This window comes from Neomonachus schauinslandi, chromosome 9, assembly GCF_002201575.2.
Source record: "Neomonachus schauinslandi chromosome 9, ASM220157v2, whole genome shotgun sequence".
Lineage (NCBI taxonomy): Eukaryota > Metazoa > Chordata > Mammalia > Carnivora > Phocidae > Neomonachus > Neomonachus schauinslandi.
In genome coordinates, this window is record NC_058411.1 from 76,607,084 (window position 1) to 76,625,100 (window position 18,017).

General features: G+C 35.5%; 1 long non-coding RNA gene across 1 annotated transcript in view; it reads right to left on the reverse strand.

Moving 5' to 3' along the window:
• LOC110585461 overlaps positions 1-10,509 on the reverse strand; it is a 34,055-nt gene extending 23,546 nt beyond the window's left edge. Inside the window, exon 1 of the long non-coding RNA XR_002480626.1 lies at positions 10,490-10,509. This is a non-coding gene — a long non-coding RNA (uncharacterized LOC110585461). The remainder of the gene's footprint in view (positions 1-10,489) is intronic.
• Positions 10,510-18,017: the final 7,508 nt, after the last annotated feature.

Sequence of the window (18,017 nt, forward strand, 5' to 3'; positions counted from 1 at the left end):
TACCTAGGTTAAATTAAAAGAGGAAAATTTTTAATTAGCTCAAATTAGATACTAGACACTGGGGAGGGTATGTGCTCTGGTAAGCGCTGTGAATTGTGCAAGACTGTTGAATCTCAGATCTGTACCTCTGAAACAAATAATGCAATATATGTTAAGGAAAAAAAAAAAGAAGAAGAAGAAGGTAGCGGGAGGGGAAGAATGAAGCGGGGGAAATCGGAGGGGTAGACGAACCATGAGAGATGATGGACTCTGAAAAACAAACTGAGGGTTCTAGAGGGGAGGGGGGTGGGAGGATGGGTTAGCCTGGTGGTGGGTATTGAGGAGGGCACATTCTGCATGGAGCACTGGGTGTTATGCACAAACAATGAATCATGGAACACTTCATCTAAAACTAATGATGTAATGTATGGGGATTAACATAAGAATAAAAAAAATTAAAAAAAAAAGCCTAAAAAAAAAAAAATTACTAAAAAAAAAAAAATTAGATACTAGATAATCAAAGAACTGTCATTCCTTGATTAGATTGTACCTTAAAAAATGACTACTGTGGGAAAAAGATCATTCTAAAGAATCAATCCATTAATATTTTTGCAAACAGATGAGTTTTGTATTGATTAACTAGGTATTTCTTTAGTCAAATATTTATTGCATGCCTACTATGTATCAGGCATTTTTCTGGGTCACGTGGCTGGCTCAGTCAGAAGAGCATGAGACACTTGATTTCAGGGTCCTGAATTCGAGCCCCATATTGGGTGTAGAGATTACTTAAAAAAAAAAAAGCATTATCTAAATGTTGGAAATGTAATGGTGAGCATTGCTGTATGCTCCCTGCTTATAGATAGTATTCCAATTGTACATTGCAAAAGGAAAAGAAAAACAACAACAACAAAACTGTACCTTCATGAAGCAAGTCTGTACTTATTTTGTGCTGGGAAATGTATAATATTTATTACATATTAGGATAACATGATGGCTGCTGTATGCATCCATTTATTTGAGAGAGAGAGAAAGAGCACACATGCAAGTGAGGAGGTGGGGAAGGAGAGGGACAAGCAGACTCCAGCCAAGTAGAGCCCAACTCGGTGCTCGATCCCACAACCCCACCAAGATCATGACTCCAGCTGAAATCAAGAGTCAGGAGCCCAACTACTGAGCCACCCAGGCACCCCATGATGGTTGCTTCAAAATCCAAAGACAAAAACTTTTATTTTTCTGATTATATAACATACTATAATTGAAGAAAGAAGCTGGAAATTACAAATGTGTAAAGAAGAAAATTAAAATCACCTGCAATCATACCAACATCCCCCTCTTTTTTTTTTTTTACTATTTACATCATTCTGGTATAATTCCTATCAGTTTATTTTACAAATACACACATGCATATGTATTTTACCTGACTAAACTCATATTGTATAAAAATTTTCAATTTTTTCTTTGTTTTTTTTAAGTGGGGTCCACTCCCAGCATGGAGCCCAATATGGGGCTTGAACTCACAACCCTGATCTCAAGACCTGAGCCAAGATCAAAAGTTGGATGCTTAACTGACTGAGCCACCTAGATGCCCCTAATGTTTTTCTATTCTATGAGCATTTCTATGTAATTAAAATTTCTTAAAAATTATATTTAATATCTGAATTCTACTGTCTCACTCTTTTTTTCTTTCCAAACTCTAGCCAAATCTCTTACTATCATTAACTGAATAATCCATCCTATCTACATTATTAGGAGCTTCTGTCATATTTGGTTCATGGAAATATAAGGTTAATTTTGTGTTTATCTCTTCCATTTTATTAATCTGGCTGCAGTTGTACCATGCCATCTTAAACATTGTTGTGTCAGAAAAATATTTTCATATTTAATTGGTCATATCACTCCTTATCAGTATTTTGAAAACCGTCCTTTGCTATTTTGAATCCTAAACATTTTAGAATAATTTCTTCATGTTTCTAAAATAATCCCACTAGAATTTTGACTGATGTGCTCAAGTTATACCTGTAGTTAAATGCCATCTTTACAATATTCCCATTCAGAAGCTTTCGTTTTGTATGTTACACAGAAAGGTTTTCTAATTCCTTCCAGACAGGGGTCTTGTGCAATTTTTAAGAATATAACCAATTATCTTGTAATTGTGATTATTGTATGAACTTATTTTCCCACTTCCCCACCCCCGAATCAAGATATTATTGGTGGATGAAAAATTTAAAAATATATTATTTATATTGTATCCTGCAATTTTAGTTAATTCTCTTTTTAGTTCAAGTAGTTTTCCCAGTTGATTCCCTTGGATTCTCCATGTGAGAATGTGCTCAACACAAATATACACTTACTTAAGGCAAGAGTCTGCAAATTTATTAGAAAAAGTCATATTACATAAGGCCATTCCCATTATCCCAATTTATCATATTCTTCTGAAACAGGATGAGTAAGCCCTGGGCAATTTTAGGTATGTTTGACCTAAATTATATTGTATGTGGTTATGCATTTCATGAAAATGATAATTTGTTCTTTTTTCTAATAAATCTTAGTATTTAGGTGCCTTGCTGAATTGTCTAGAACTTCCAGAATAATCTTAAATTATAGTGCTATTGCTAGGCATTTTTGACTTGTTGCAGATATTGATGTGGACTGTGTCTGCTATGTACAATGTAGTGGCTGTTTTTTAGGCACATCTGAAAGGCCTTCATCAAGCATAAATAATGAATAGTAGCTGTAGTGATACGTTAACTCTTTTTTTTTTTTTTAAAGATTTTATTTATTTATTTGAGAGAGCGAGAATGAGAGAGAGTACATGAGAGGGGGGAGGGTCAGAGAGAGAAGCAGGCTCCTCGCCGAGCAGGGAGCCCAATGCGGGACTCGACCCCGGGGCTCCAGGATCATGACCTGAGCCGAAGGCAGTCGCTTAACCAACTGAGCCACCCAGGCGCCCCTGATACGTTAACTCTTAATGGCACTGGGAAGACACTCTTTGTTTCCCGAGGTAATGTCTGGATTTATCAGTATCTTCAAACAAGCTTCCATGCTAGAATGTGCTCAACACAAATACATTTTCACTTAGGGCAAAAGCCTGTAACTCTTTTGGAAAATGTTGTATTATTTTAGCCTGTTACATTGACCCAACTTATCATATTCTTTTGAGACAGTGTAATCTAGCCTTAAGCAATCACTGGGTATGTTTTAGCACTAAAACGGTTTCTGAGTATCATTTAGAGCTCAGTGAATTTTATCAGTATTTGCATTCTTTGGTAAAGAAACTTTCTCTAAGATCACATGATATCATTCAGTCTAATATAATTTTTACATGATTTTAAGTAACTGGGCATTCAGTGACAGGCCAGTTTTTACTCACAGGCTGATCCAGTTTAGCACTCACAAACAACCAGCACAAAGAAATAATTTATTTCCTCTTGGCTTTAACCAAGTCAATGTCCTGAGAGAGAGCATAGTGCTAATATACCTGAGCACTTCAGTGAGAGATGGAAAATCACTTATGGGCTCTAATAAAAAGACTGCTTCAGGGGAAAAAGGAGTCTGGAAAAATCTGTTGTGGGCACATAGCTCTGCTGAGCAATTCTTTCCCATATCTGTGGGCAAATAAAATACAATTTTCCTCCACTTTCCCTTATGGGAATAAAAAGGAAATATTAAGAGGTTTTTTTTTTTTTAAATATACATATCTCTGGTTTTGTGTAGGTAAAGATTGTTAATAGTATCTCATGTGTTTCAAATGTATAATTATTTGATTCAGATGCCTTCTTATTTTCTAAAATTCGTTTAAGCAATTTGTGCTCTTTTCTGCCAAAGATTTCATTAGATTCACAAATAAAACAATATAACATTGTTAAACAAGGCGTGGTAAGCTTTTTCAATCCCACTGTGGAAAAATGTATAAAAAAGGCAAATTATTTCTAAGCACTTCCAGGGTGCCACTATTCTCCATTTGACCCATGTTAAATATTCTCATTACAATTACTTCAAATGAATACAAAATCTCAATTTAATCCCAACCCTAGGGAAATGAAACATACTGCTCTGAGATGAAAGGCCTAATGTTACCTAGTTATTTGAATGCACTGCATGTTCTTAACATGGATCATAAGCAAACTGTATTTTAATAACTCAAATCATTGCACATTCACAACAATATCTAGCTACCAAATAAATGTCATAAACCTGATAATGCAGAATAAATAAACAGAAACCTGCATATTTTAACTGTTGAATTCAGGATGGAGTCCCACATGGTTCATGTCGATAATTTTCAAAACTCTTAGCTTTCTCTTAGTAACATAACCAATTATATAATTAATCAGTAGGAGTTAATTGACAATGAAATCTAGAGCATAGCTTTTTGATTATCTAACAGCACAATTTTTGTTATGTCCGCCCTCTCTGTGTATCTTTTAAAATTCTACTTTTACGTTAATTGTCATACTCTTGAGTAATCTTCTCGTGGAAATTTTACATTATGTTTTCAAAAAGGAGACCTAATTTCAATTAACATTTCCTTGACAAGGTATAACAATATTGTACATCTAAATTTTTATTTATTTTCCCTTTCATTGTTGGCAATCCCCTAAGCTTGAAAACATTTTTCTTCTCTCTGATTTGACATTTGGCAAACATCAATCTTTCTTGTACTTAAATGCACCATAGTTGACAGGCTGCTTTTGTTCAAGAACTTCAGCTTATATACTGCCTTAGTATGCCAAAATTTCCTTCTTTATTCACAGAATGATCAGTTACTATCATCCCATCTTCGGAAATTAAGTAGGTAGCCTGAAAACAGATCTTTTTCCCCTGACAAAACTGATTAAATCAAAGTCCAACTGACGAGGGACTAAATTTAGAAATTTATTATTGAGCACTCTTATATTTCTTCTGTAAGAGTATTACATCTTAAGAAGATTAGTTGGATAAATATTCCAGTGCTCTTAAATATTATAAAGATAATTTGCTTCCATACAGGTCTTGCTTGTTTAAAACACAATTTTGATACTGTTTGTCTTTAAATAATTTGGGGCCATATGAAATTATTAAGATACGAATTGAATTCTGAGGTTTAGTCTTCATGTTTTATTTTTAGGAATGTAGGGCCTTTTGTGGGGGGTGAGAGGATGGGTCATGCCCAAACTATAGATAAGAACATTCAAGAGAAAAACCTTTAACAAAATACAGTGAAAAGAGTCATTCATTTGCTATATGTGTGATTGAATATTTTTAGATATTTGCTCAGTTCTAGATATTTTTTCTCCTTTCCATCAGTGGGAAGATATAACAAATCTTCCCCAAATATACAAAATTAAAAATAAGAAAGGAAAAATAAAATTTTCTTCAAACAACGACAACCACGTAACAACGTAACTACATTGCAGTGTTGCCTGAGAGAAGTTTCCTGTTTGATGATCCAAAGGAATAGCTGATGTGTCTTTCTGTTTTTGTTTCTGTCTTTCAATGTGTGAAAGATTACCAAAGGAGGAAGGATAGAGCAGGAGAGACAAACATCAAGAATGAGAACATTAGAACAGATCAGGGAAGGGGAAATTCTGCAAACGTAGGTACAAAGATCTGAGTAAAAATTATTCCCAAATTTTATTCAAAAGCACTCATGCATGTGATTCCATAAATGAAGGAAATAAAAAGTTTTAGTGACCAGAAACAAAACAAAACAAAACCCCGTGCCTTTTATACTACTGAGATGTTGATTTTTTAAAGAAACAGAAAATATGTGTAGAATGCTTCAAATTCCATATCACTTCAATTAATGCTAGTCTTTTTCTTGGCTTATTATTGGTCCTAAGATTTCTATCAGAATATTATCTACTCCATTTTAATCAGTGCTTCCGAAACTGTCTCCTGTGTTGGAGAAATCTGGAATTGTCAGGGTGTATTTGGTTCATCTGTATTTGCCAGGGCAGTAGGAATACAAGTAGTGTTGTTTTACTCTAAGTCATATGGCCGACAGTCTATCTTAAATGGGACAGGTCTAAGTTACCATGTCCTCTTCTTGGCTTACTCAATGCTTTTGGACATTTGTGACTAAATAAAGCTTGGTCGGCTTCTTCTTTCAATATGATTACATAGTCTGTATCTATAAGAACTTTTTAAAAAGAGTGATCTTATCAAAACTTTAGCATAAAGTTTCTATTTGGTTCATGGGATCACACTATAACTTTGAAAATACTGAACTCTGTTTCCAGATGTTTGTGGTGTATAGCATCCTTCCTTGTCTATCAACTAACAAACATTGAGCTCTAGATATGTGAAAGGCAGTTAGCTAGATACTGTGTCAGTCAGTTATAAATTGATAAATCTATAACTAAATGTAAAAGCCTTTAGTTTTTATGCTTTGGTAATTTTTTCACAGTAAAAAATTCACAAATTAAAAAAAAACCACAAAACTGTTAGACAATGTATCCTAAATTTTAATTTGGAAAAAATGGTCACTATTTTTAAAGAATTTACATTACTTTCTAAATAAAATAGAAAGTTACCTGGAGGTACTGTCAGAGAGTTTTAATACATAGTATTTAAATACATAGTAGGCTTTCAATAGTAGGGGTTGATACCATTTTAAAAATAAAACAATGGCAAGAGAAGTTGGGGAATGACTCAAACTATCATTTTTTACTTTGCAATTGCAGAAGTAAAGCATGGCTATATGCATTCAGTAAGCATTTTTATTTTTTTAAAGATTTTATTTATTTTTCAACAGAGGGAGAGAGACAGCGAGAGAGGGAACACAAGCAGGGGGAGTGGGAGAGGGAGAAGCAGGCTCCCCACTGAGCAGGGAGCCCGATGTGGGACTCGATCCCAGGACCCTGGGATCATGACCTGAGCCGAAGGCAGACGCTTAACGACTGAGCCATCCAGGCGCCCCAAGCATTTTTTTTTTTTTTAAAGATTTATTTATTTGACAGAAAGAGAGAGAGAGTGAGAGCACAAGCAGGGGAAGGAGCAGAGGGAGAGGGAGAAGCAGGCTCTCTGCTGAGCAGGGAGCCCGATGCAGGGTTCGATCCCAGGACCCTGGGATCATGACCTGAGCCAAAGGCAGACTCTTAACTGACTGAGCCACGCAGGCGCCCTCAGTAAGCATTTAAACAATACAAAAGTATACACAGTTAAAAGTGAAGGTCTCTTTCCCACTGGATTTCATTTATTTCTACTAGTGCAAATGTGCTTCTGGGATGGCATCAAACATTTGTGAAGACAGTGCATTAACTTTACTACACCAGCAGTAATCCTTCCTCAAAGGACTCAATTTCAAATGGAGAAAATGAAATATAACTAGAACTTGAATCATACCATTCTGTCCTTATGTTCACACTTATATTAAAACATACTTTTAGCAAATCTATTGGGAATAGAAATTTATGCAAGACGCAAATGTATAGAGAGTCTTTAAGACTACCCCTTCCCTCTTTGCCTCCCACAGGAGGTGATATTGGTGAAGAACTGTTATGGGGTCTTGACTTCATTCACTCCTGGGATCCTATCTTTAACTTACTGTCTGCTCCGAAAACTGTTTTCAGCTTTAAAATCCTCAAGATTGAACTGATGGCTTGGTCAGAAATCAGATAAGTAAACACAAAGACTTGGTAAGAAAAATGCCCATCATGTAAAATAAAGTATTAACTGAAAGGTAATTAATGCTACAAATCACACATTGATATAATTGAATGGATACATGGTAACTGAATAAATTACTTAATTTGCTAGTTACTGTAGAAATTAAAGTATTAAAATTCAGAAGTTAGAGTCCCTGTGATATCATTATACAATAAATATTTGGAATATTTCCATCTATCAAAATGCCATCTGTCCTATCCAATAAAAATGGACTACAACCCATATGGCTCCTTTCCCCATTGATTACTCTGATGAATGAGAGAGCAAAACTACTCATAAAACCATCATATTATATGACACTGTCATTAAAAAGATATGGAGAAAGGAAAAACACAAGATGATACTTAATTTGAAACTGTCAAGTCAATTTAGTAAAGTTTTAACAACCAACTTTATGATCCTAAAAAGTATCAGCATGTTGAATAATATTATATCAGTCCGTACTCTCCTAGCATCTTCAAGGAAAACCAAAGAACCAAAAAATTTCTGGAAAGAGTATAATAGCTTATTATTATATGTTCGTATTACTAATTATTCCAGTAAGAATATACTCAAATATCCTTTCAGGCATAGCTAATTAAATTAAAAACACTTTTCTTTCACTATAGAAAATTATAAAATGATCATTTAGCTTCTGATAGCAAGTCATTTTTAAAGCAAAAACTAGATACTTTTCTTATAAATTAGAATACTGGCCATAAATTTCAACTCTGCAAAATGATCTCTCCCAAACTCATTTTCTTCTCAGCTATAAATGCATTCTCCTATGACAGCAAAATAATTACATACAATGATTCTGTAGCAAATGACTGTAAGCAGTACCTAAACTGACATTAACTAAGCAGGAAACTAAATACCACTAACCGGAATACTCGAATTTTCAGTTTGATATGGTAATTTGCATTACATTTAGTTGTAGAATGGGTATGGTTGGCATGCTTAGAAATTACCTTTATTTTTCGAGATCTATAAAGATGACCAGTATTTATTTTGCCCCTTAGCCTCACTGAAAATATTATACAATCTTTCCTTGGTGAAACTTTTTGAAAATTGGGACTTAACATCTGTGGATAAGTGAGAAGAGATACATTATGAATAAATACTTTTATTCTACATTAAAACTGAAGTTTAGCTTATATAATTTAAATTTTTATATCATCTTATTTTTAGCTTGCATTGAATACCAAATGAAGCCACTAGGGGCGTGGGGGAGGGGAATCTGTGAAATAGCTCAAATTCAAGTGTGTCAGCCACAGCAAAAATAAAATAAAGCACAAATCCAGGAAATATTTTCCCTATCAATTGGAAGCTCAGATATTGGAGCGTTAGAGCCTGTTGGATTCAGAGAAACTGCAAGTGTAATAATCAAAGTAAGAGGCAGTTAGTACTGACTGCTGGCAAACTCCACCTTGTTATCAGGTGCAGCAGTGAGCAGGCTCCTTCATGGAAGACAAGGCGTCTCCAAAGCAAAGTTTGCCAAATCAGTAACAGGCAGCATCTAAGGAAACACATCCACCTCTACAAATATGAAAGCACATAATTTTAAGAGCGATTTCAAGTTTGGGATTATTATCTGTTACTGTACCAATGCCACATGATTTTAATTGTATCTTTGCCTTATAGTTTAATATCTGGCAGTCTGAGGCTTTCTTATTCTTCGCCCTCTCCTTCCCTATATCCCTCTTTCTCCTCTAGTTTCTTCTTTTCAGTTTCTTTCAGGCTTTTTTTGCCTGCTTTATTCTTCCATATCTACTTCAGAATCATTGTGTTAAGTACATTCCCTACGAGACTTGATTTTAATGAAATTAAGTTTATTTTAAAAATAAAAACTATTTAAAACCTAAATCATTTCCATTCAGAAACATGGTGTATCTTTCCAGTTTTTTAAAGCTTCATCCCGCCATAAAGATTTATGGTTTTCTTTATAGAGGTCCTGAAATTTCTTATAGTTTTTTGATGCTACTGTGCGTGTTGTCTTTTTTCCTCCATTATCTTTTTAAATTGGTTACTGCTGATATTTAGAAAGTAAAAGATTTTTTCATATTTCCTTTAGCAACCTTATGAAGCTCTAAATTTACTAAAACTCTTGCTAGTTTCACTGGTTGTTCACGTCTCATAGATTTACTTGGTAGATAATACCACTGCAAATAATGATGGTATTGCCAATGTAACTTTTAATATTAACAGAGAACAGATTCTTGTAAGTTCTTTCTAAATTAAATTCCAATCATCAGCTTAATCTATTATTTATTTTAAATATCCATTACCTTCTGATGATATAATAGTATAAGTCATGGTACATTCTAAATTCAGTATATTTCAGAAATGGCTTTTGCTGTCTCTGGGATAACTAGGAGTTACAACCTCAAACCAGGGTACAGATCTCATGCTGAAAAACATCATCTCTGTTAAATATTTTAGAAGAGTGGATAGAAAAGGCCCTTTTCAAATGTCTTTGGAGAAATAAGATAAAATGTATCCCAAGTGAACAAAATATCAGAAAGATAAACCCCCATTTCCAGAAAGTACAGTATACCACATGGACAGAAATGTTTCTAAACAGAGTATTTTTCAACATTTTCTAAGAGCTCTAAGCTGCTCTTCAATGAGTTTTAACTTATTGCTTCGGAGAATTAAGATAAAGTTAGTGATGACTATAACGTTCTATTAAGCAATTTTCTTTCTCAATTGTGCACAGCCACTTACGCAGCAGAACATAACAGCTCAATCAAATCTTATTATGCCAGATTTAGTTCAAAGCCTTACGAAATGCACAGAGAAAGACTTGATATTGTCTGAAGCAAACCTTTTCATAAATTGCTCTTTTGTAGACTAGAAATAAAATAGATACTGTAGGTACCTTGTTATGTGTCCTTACGTTCTTCTGCCAGGAATCCAGAGCAGTTGCAATGAACTTGCTGCTGGTTACGTAACAGTGAGCCTCGAGAATGTGGTGAGGTCCAGTGCCTCTATGCATGGCCTCCAGAATTTTCAGGGTGTGGTTTAAGGACACGGAAGCTTCTGCTTGTGTTCTACCACTCACAAGTTTCCTTGTGCAAGGTATTAGTGCAATTTCCCTCACAAGGTACGAGACTTTTCCGACCTAAAACAGGAGAAGGAAATTAAGGTCCAAAACAACAAAGTATACTTCTCTCCTCATTCCAGCTATTTCTGAGTTTTTACTCAACGGGAAAAAAGAAGATAATAATAATAATACCCACTCTGGTGAGTTATTCTGAGGATTAGAAGTAATGTATATAAAATATTTATTTTATAGAGTTTAGGTTCAGAGTGGCAATCGAAATATGCTAGCCATCATTATTTCTAAATTAAGACTTCAAGCCTAATAGATGTAGCTCTCAGAAATTAACCACTGTATTTGTTTTACAGAGTAAAAATAATATGAGGATGAGTAATCTTATACATTGAGCATTAAAAGAAAAAAAAAGCTCTTTGGGTATATGTGATTAACACTTTTAAAATATTATATGCTTAATGCACTGGACACAGATATCACTAGGGTATTATTTATTCTTGAGAAACATCTGAAATAAGATTAGGAGAAAGACCTTGTTTTAATGCTGTGTGTCCCCCAAGGATGACACTGTGTTTCAATGGGATGAGGGGCTGTGGTGTTTGGGTCCTGAAAGAGGGTTTTCAATATGTCTCTATAAAGTTGAAAATGGATTTGCACCTTTCTGTTTCAGAGACGAAAGGCGCGGTATTTTTGGCTCCTAACGGTTGATAGATAACATTTTTTCTGTAGATCATTCTCTATAATTGGACATGAATTATATGAGACCTTTTTACAAAGCATCTGCTTCCTTTTTCTGTTGAGACATCTACTAGATCTTGCTCCAAAAGAGCAAGGAGGATAATAAAGGCTCTTAACTCTCTGATTTTCATAAAAATTCTGTGAATTTTTTTCACCATTGGAAAAAGTAAACATATGAACTGTTCAGTATATAGAGATGCCAAATACAGAGTGGTGTTGAGTAAAAACTTTTTTTTTTCTTCCCCATTCCTGGGGTGTGTAATTTCTTTAATAGAGACTTTGCTGAACTTCCATCACAACTAAAAATTCCTCAGTATTAAAGCTCAGTGAAAAGAAATCTCAGTGCCTGGAAGACAAGGCAATCAAATCATGTGACAGTCCCATATGCAACTCCAAATCTGTCCTCATAACTGTCTGTAGAGCTCACAAAAGAGTCACACATGTAGCTATTGGAAGAATATCTTACACAATTTGGCACACAAGTTCTAAGATTAGCAGCTGAAGAGGGGGAGGAGGAAGAGAGGAACATAATAGATTAACTGACACCCATCCACTATCTTTCTAAATTGTTTGGAATGTTTAAAATATTATTTTGATCAATCTATATATACACCCTCAAATTTGAAAGAGAAATGCAAAGCATGTTGTGGTTGAAAGAACAAATGGTTTTTTTAAAACACACACACACAAACGCGCGCGCGCACACACACACACTATGAAGTATATGTCACTGAACAAGGGAGTCCAGCCAGCTCCCAAGTGGCATGATAACATGATGAAAAGCAATCCAGGATGCTGTGAATCAAAAAGGCATGGGTCTATTTTTAAAGAGGTCTGTGTCTCCCCACCCTGTTTGCCAAGTATAGTTTTTCTGGAGAAGTTCAACATCCAAAGTAGGTGAGCTTCTAGATGTTCCAGGAGATACCTACCCAACATATACCCTTTATGAGTCTTAGGCTTCTCCATACATCATCCATGTTAATCACTAAGCAAACAGAAGAGCTGTCCAACTAGTTCACTTCCCCTATTCTTGAACAGATTGTTTGAGACATAATATGAATACTAATTAATGATAAAATATCTGTGAGTGTTTTGAAATATGGACAAAAATAGCACTTTGAGACAGGCGCCTAGATAGATCTTATGCAACAAGCCCTACTGGTCATATAAAGGGTCAGGGTACAACTCAGAGATATGAGAGCAAAATTGGCAGAGTTCTTGGCTCCAATACAGTGGGAGACTGTGGACTACTTTTTCGTTTTGTTTTGTTTTTTGAAGGGGGTGTTTCATATTCTTTTTAACCTTTTCCGAACCTCTGTTAAACTGGAAGAGTATAAAATGAAAACTCTCTTCACAGAAAAAATGGAGAGAAAAACAGTCAGAATTTTGTTAGAGGTCAACCGGAGTCGATAGAGGAACAAGACTCCACCATGTCTGACCCAGGATTATGAGTCTGGGCTCTGCAGCAAAAGAAGTAAAAGCAGGTTGGGTCTGCCCCAGTGCTCAGTGCCTGAGGCTGCCTCAGGATCTCTGATGCAAGGGCTGAGGAAAGTCATTTAAAAGAATATGATCCCTCTTCAATCCTCATTTTACAAATAGTTTTCTTAGTCTCAGAGAAGTGTACCCACAGAGATAGAGGAAATATAATTTTCTGTTACAGGGAAAGCCTATTATTAGATTCAATTATGAAGACAATTAAAATAATATCTTCTGTATTAAGAACCTAAGCTACTGCCAAAACATATTATCGCCCCTCCTTTCCTTCTAAAACTGAGTACTGTACTTACTCCTTAAAACTTGTGTAAGTTGCCCCATCTGGTCTCAGAAACTTTATCCTTTAACACACTAGTCTTTGTATTCTCCTCTAATCTTGATACCTAACATGAATGTTTAAATAGTGCTTTATAATCTTGAGACTTCACCAATTATAATTTGTTCTAATGACAAAGAAAAGACAAGAGGATTGTCTTTATATAGAATTTGGATTCTATATAATCCAAAATGAAATATAACAACAAAATCATTTATATTTGACCTTAGAGGTTTTTTTTTAACTGAATTGTACCAATGGATGTATAAAGTATTAGAGAAATTCATTTATCTCACTCAAAGAAAGGACAATGTTTCATGAAAGTCTGATGTGGGAAAGAATTAAAGTTGACCACAGTCTGTATTTCATGTTCACTCAGTCCTTATCTCTCTGAGAATTAGATATGGATTCCTACACTTTTCTGGAAGTAGATGATACTTTCCAAGACACATTCAAGTTTTGCCATGTTCCAAACCTTCTTGGAGGCATGAGAAATGGTCAATTATTTGCATTTCAAAGGTTTTCTTTGAGTTCAACTAAATCTAGAAAGAAGAGAGATGTCAACAAATTTGTCACCATCAAATGAGATGTTGTTAATAGTAGTTGCCTAAAATGACAGTAAATTAGGTCCATAAAATAAAAAGAAGGAAGATGCATAATAAAGACAATTCATTGTGGACATGAATTTTTATGATACCACACATTTTTATGCTTGCTTACATTTATTCATATTTCTCTTCATATGTATTCGTCTTTCCCCCCACCTCCACAGTAGACCTGTTGTTAGTGTGTGAAGGATACAGCAAGAACTTTCTTAAATTCTTAGGAAGAAAAGAGATATGAAAATGCCTTCTGAGTTAACTGAAAAAATATACACAGTGTTCTGGGGCGGGTCTTTTCCTTGTGATTGATTGTTAGGGTTGGCCTGACCCCTTGACTTGAGACTTAACATTTCATATTGGGTTCCCCAAGTATGGTTCCCCAAAGCCATCTCACCTAGAACTTCTCACCTGGACCTCCTTTATGTCACACAGAGATCCAAGGCTAACTGAAACACCCGCCTCTAAATCTAGGCCCTGTGCCTGAGATCCAAAACTAGGCCGACTTGGATCTCTGCTTACCGAGATGGTAAGACAGACAATAAGCTTAAAGAAGACAAAGGCTGTGTCATCTAATTCTCTTGTGCATTCCAAGTATCCTCATGTTGATGTTATGTTATGCAGTAAATTCTAGAGGGGGTGTTATCTTTAGAAGTGACAGCTAGCACACCAGTTTACATAGGGATACTCTGAATTCACCAAGAGCGCTATTAGAACTTTTGAGTTGGTTGGGTTTCTACCTTCTAAGTCTATGAGTGTAAAATAGAAGTTAAAGCAGTTTTATAAATAGAGTTGACATATAGAATCACTAGGAGCAAGAAGTGTGTAGGAAAGGATTTTTACCTTCTCAGGTTCTTCTGTTGCTTAGGCCCTAAAACTTGAAATCTTCCTTGAATCCTTTTTCCTTTTACCGCTCACTTTCTATCGGCCAGGAAATCCTGTCAGTTATACTTTCAGAATATATCCGGAATCCAACCACTTCTTACCAAGTTCCCTGTTACCATCCTGACCCAAGTTGCTACAATTTTTCATATGGATTATTGAGATAATTTCTTAATTGGTCCATCTGCTTCTACCCTTGGCAAAGTCCATGCTCAAGCCAGTGCCCGAGTGATACTCTTAACATGTAAGTCACATCCAGTCAGTCCTCCGCTTAAAATCCTCTTGGCTTCCTGTTTCACTCAGAGTAAAAGCCAAATTCCTTCCCCAGGTTTGTAAGGCCTGGTACAATCCTTGGCCCTCTCCTTTTACCTCTCTGGCATTGCCTTCTAGCATTCTCTTATAAAATGACTGCTTTGGTGACATTAATCTTGCTACTCCTTGAACAAGCCTGAAACCTTGAACACTTCTATTTTATTACATTCCCACTGGCTGTCTCCTCGGCCTAGATTGCCCTATGCTGGTGACCTGCTTTGCTAAATCCTTTAGTTCCTTCAGGAACTGTGCCCATCTGTGAGCACCCTACTTAATGTAACATCCCTTCCTCCCCCTATATCCTTACCTCCATTCTCCATCTCCCTTATCTGGTCTATTTCTTTGTCTCCCCCTAGTAGCATGTAAGTTCCATGAGGGCAGCAAAAGAGAACCCAGCACATAGTGAGGAGTGTTCGATAAATATTTGCTAAAAGAATCCCTTTCAGAAGCAACACAGTGAATGATAAGGGAGGGTTTTTGCCAAGAACAAATACTGAAAGTCATGGGAAAAACTATAAAAACTGAACAAAGAATAGGAATATCCCTCAACTTCCAATTGATTTATACAATTCCTTCCTTCCTTAAAGTAAACCAAAAGATTAAGGAAAAAGGTAATCCATACTTTCATGCTTTATTTTATTTTTTTTAAGATTTTATTTATTTATTTGAGACAGAGAGAATGAGAGAGACAGAGAGCACATGAGAGGGGGGAGGGTCAGAGGGAGAAGCAGGCCCCCCGCCGAGCAGGGAGCCCGATGCGGGACTCAATCCCGGGACTCCAGGATCATGACCTGAGCCGAAGGCAGTCGCTTAACCAACTGAGCCACCCAGGCGCCCCATGCTTTATTTTAGATGAGCACAGAGCACAAGTAGGGAACAACTAGGAGAGGCATTATAGTTGTTATTATAGGATAGGAAGTGAAAAAAAAAGTCTAAATAACTAATAGTATGATACAATAAAGGATTGACCTAGGCATGCTAAAAACAGTAAAATATGAAAATTTAATTCAAGATTACATACCAAATATTAAGTGTCAACTGTGATCATTCCAAGGATATCTTAACAAGAGTTTAACCTGATATTAATGGCTGAATTTTATTTAAAATTTCTAAACTTTATCTTAAGTAAGAGTATAAATCAGTGTTTCACTTCTACCTAGTTTGAGTACAAATGAGTTCTGTAGAATCTGGGACATTATCCCCAACACCTAGCACAGGGTCTGTGACACATAACAGGTACTCAGTAAATGCTTTTTAACTAATAGAGAATGCACAAATCAACATACTTTCTCAGTGCGGTAAATTCACCTTGTTCGTTCTTTCTCTGTGTTAACTGTAGAGCTTCCAATAGCATCTTGGTAAAGGAGGGAAGGCAATAAAATATCTGTTGTATCTGCCTGTCTCATATATAAGTAAAGGCAATAAAACAGAATTGGCCAGCTCGCTCTTCTAAAAACTTATTATTAAACGATGTAAACATATTTTCTTTCAGCCAGTAGGGTAAGGGGCCCAAGATCAAGTGGAGATGAGGCACCCCCCCCCCACACACAGAGGATTTCTAATCATGGAGGTGCTAATAAAGCACAAGAGACAAATGGTTGATCCACACCAGAGAATTTTGTTTCAAGGAATAGCTTTGGTTCTGAGCAAAATTCCTCATAATTTTAACACGATGTAACGAAGAGCGACTCATGGAGGTTGGTGCCCAAACAGGCAAGTCCTGAGAATTAAGTGTGTGACTTATAACACCTGTTCATGTGGTGAGTCACCAAAGGACTAGGAATAGCTCTGCTCAGGATGTCCTCTATACCACTTGTCCACTTGGTAGAGATCATGAAAATCAAGAGTCCCTAACAAACTTGAATATTTGAACATTGTATTTTTAACTCAACCTATATCTAGATGATCATCTAGGTGTCAGCATAATATATGACTTTTGTAGATATTCTGCAATACCAGAACACACAGATTCAACCAAGGATAAGCAGTTGTATAAAACCCAAACCATTCATTTTGGTAGAAAATAGAAAATCTTTATGAACAGCAATAATAACTAACATTTACTGAGCTATTATAATGTGTCAGTTACTGTGCTAAGCATTTTATCTATATAATCTCATTTGATCTTCACAAACCCATTGGTAGTTACTGTTATTATCTATTTTAAAGATTAGTGCACTGAAACTTGGAGATCAAGTAACTCGTTCAAGGTTACAAGGTAGTACACAGCAGACTTGGGACTCAAGTGTGGGGCTATATGATGTTAAAGCCACTGCAGTCTTATCTACTAAATCACATTACCTTTAATTTTTCTCACCTCTGGCTTTGCTGATTATCCACGCCCAACCAAACTTTGGGTATGAAACACTTCTATACAACATTTAGTGAAGTTTCAGAATAATATTAAATAGATGGTCCAAAGTTAGAAAGAAGAATGCAAACTTACTAGAGTCAGATTCATATGGTACATAGAGCTTAGGTGTTGGAAACTTGGGTTATGTGCCTTTGGATAAGTTACCCCGTGAAACCAGTTTTCCTATCCATAAAATTACAATTATGATATTTGTATTACATGGTTCTTGAGAGGATGGTGGATAATGCATGTGGAATTCTCAGTACTTGGTAGACAATATGTAAATAGTAACTATTAATTTAATGTTGAATCATCAGAAAATCATATGATCCCACAAAGCAAATGTTTTAGTAGTATATGGATTTGTTTTCTATATATACTTGGTACCTTAATTACTCAAGAATTATGGTAGTAATTTTTTCCTTTGATTTGGACCCTCTGTCTTCATATTCAATGCTGTCGGTTTAGTCACATGGATGAATTACAACTTACTGCTTCTTATAGCAGTCTGAGAAAGTATTAATTAATAATTTAATAGTAGTGAAAAATTTGATTTAATGAGTTCTTAAATCATAACAAATTACTATTCTTTCAAGGCTTACATTTATATGTAGCATAAAGTTAATTATGGCCATTTATTTATTTATTCAGTAAATT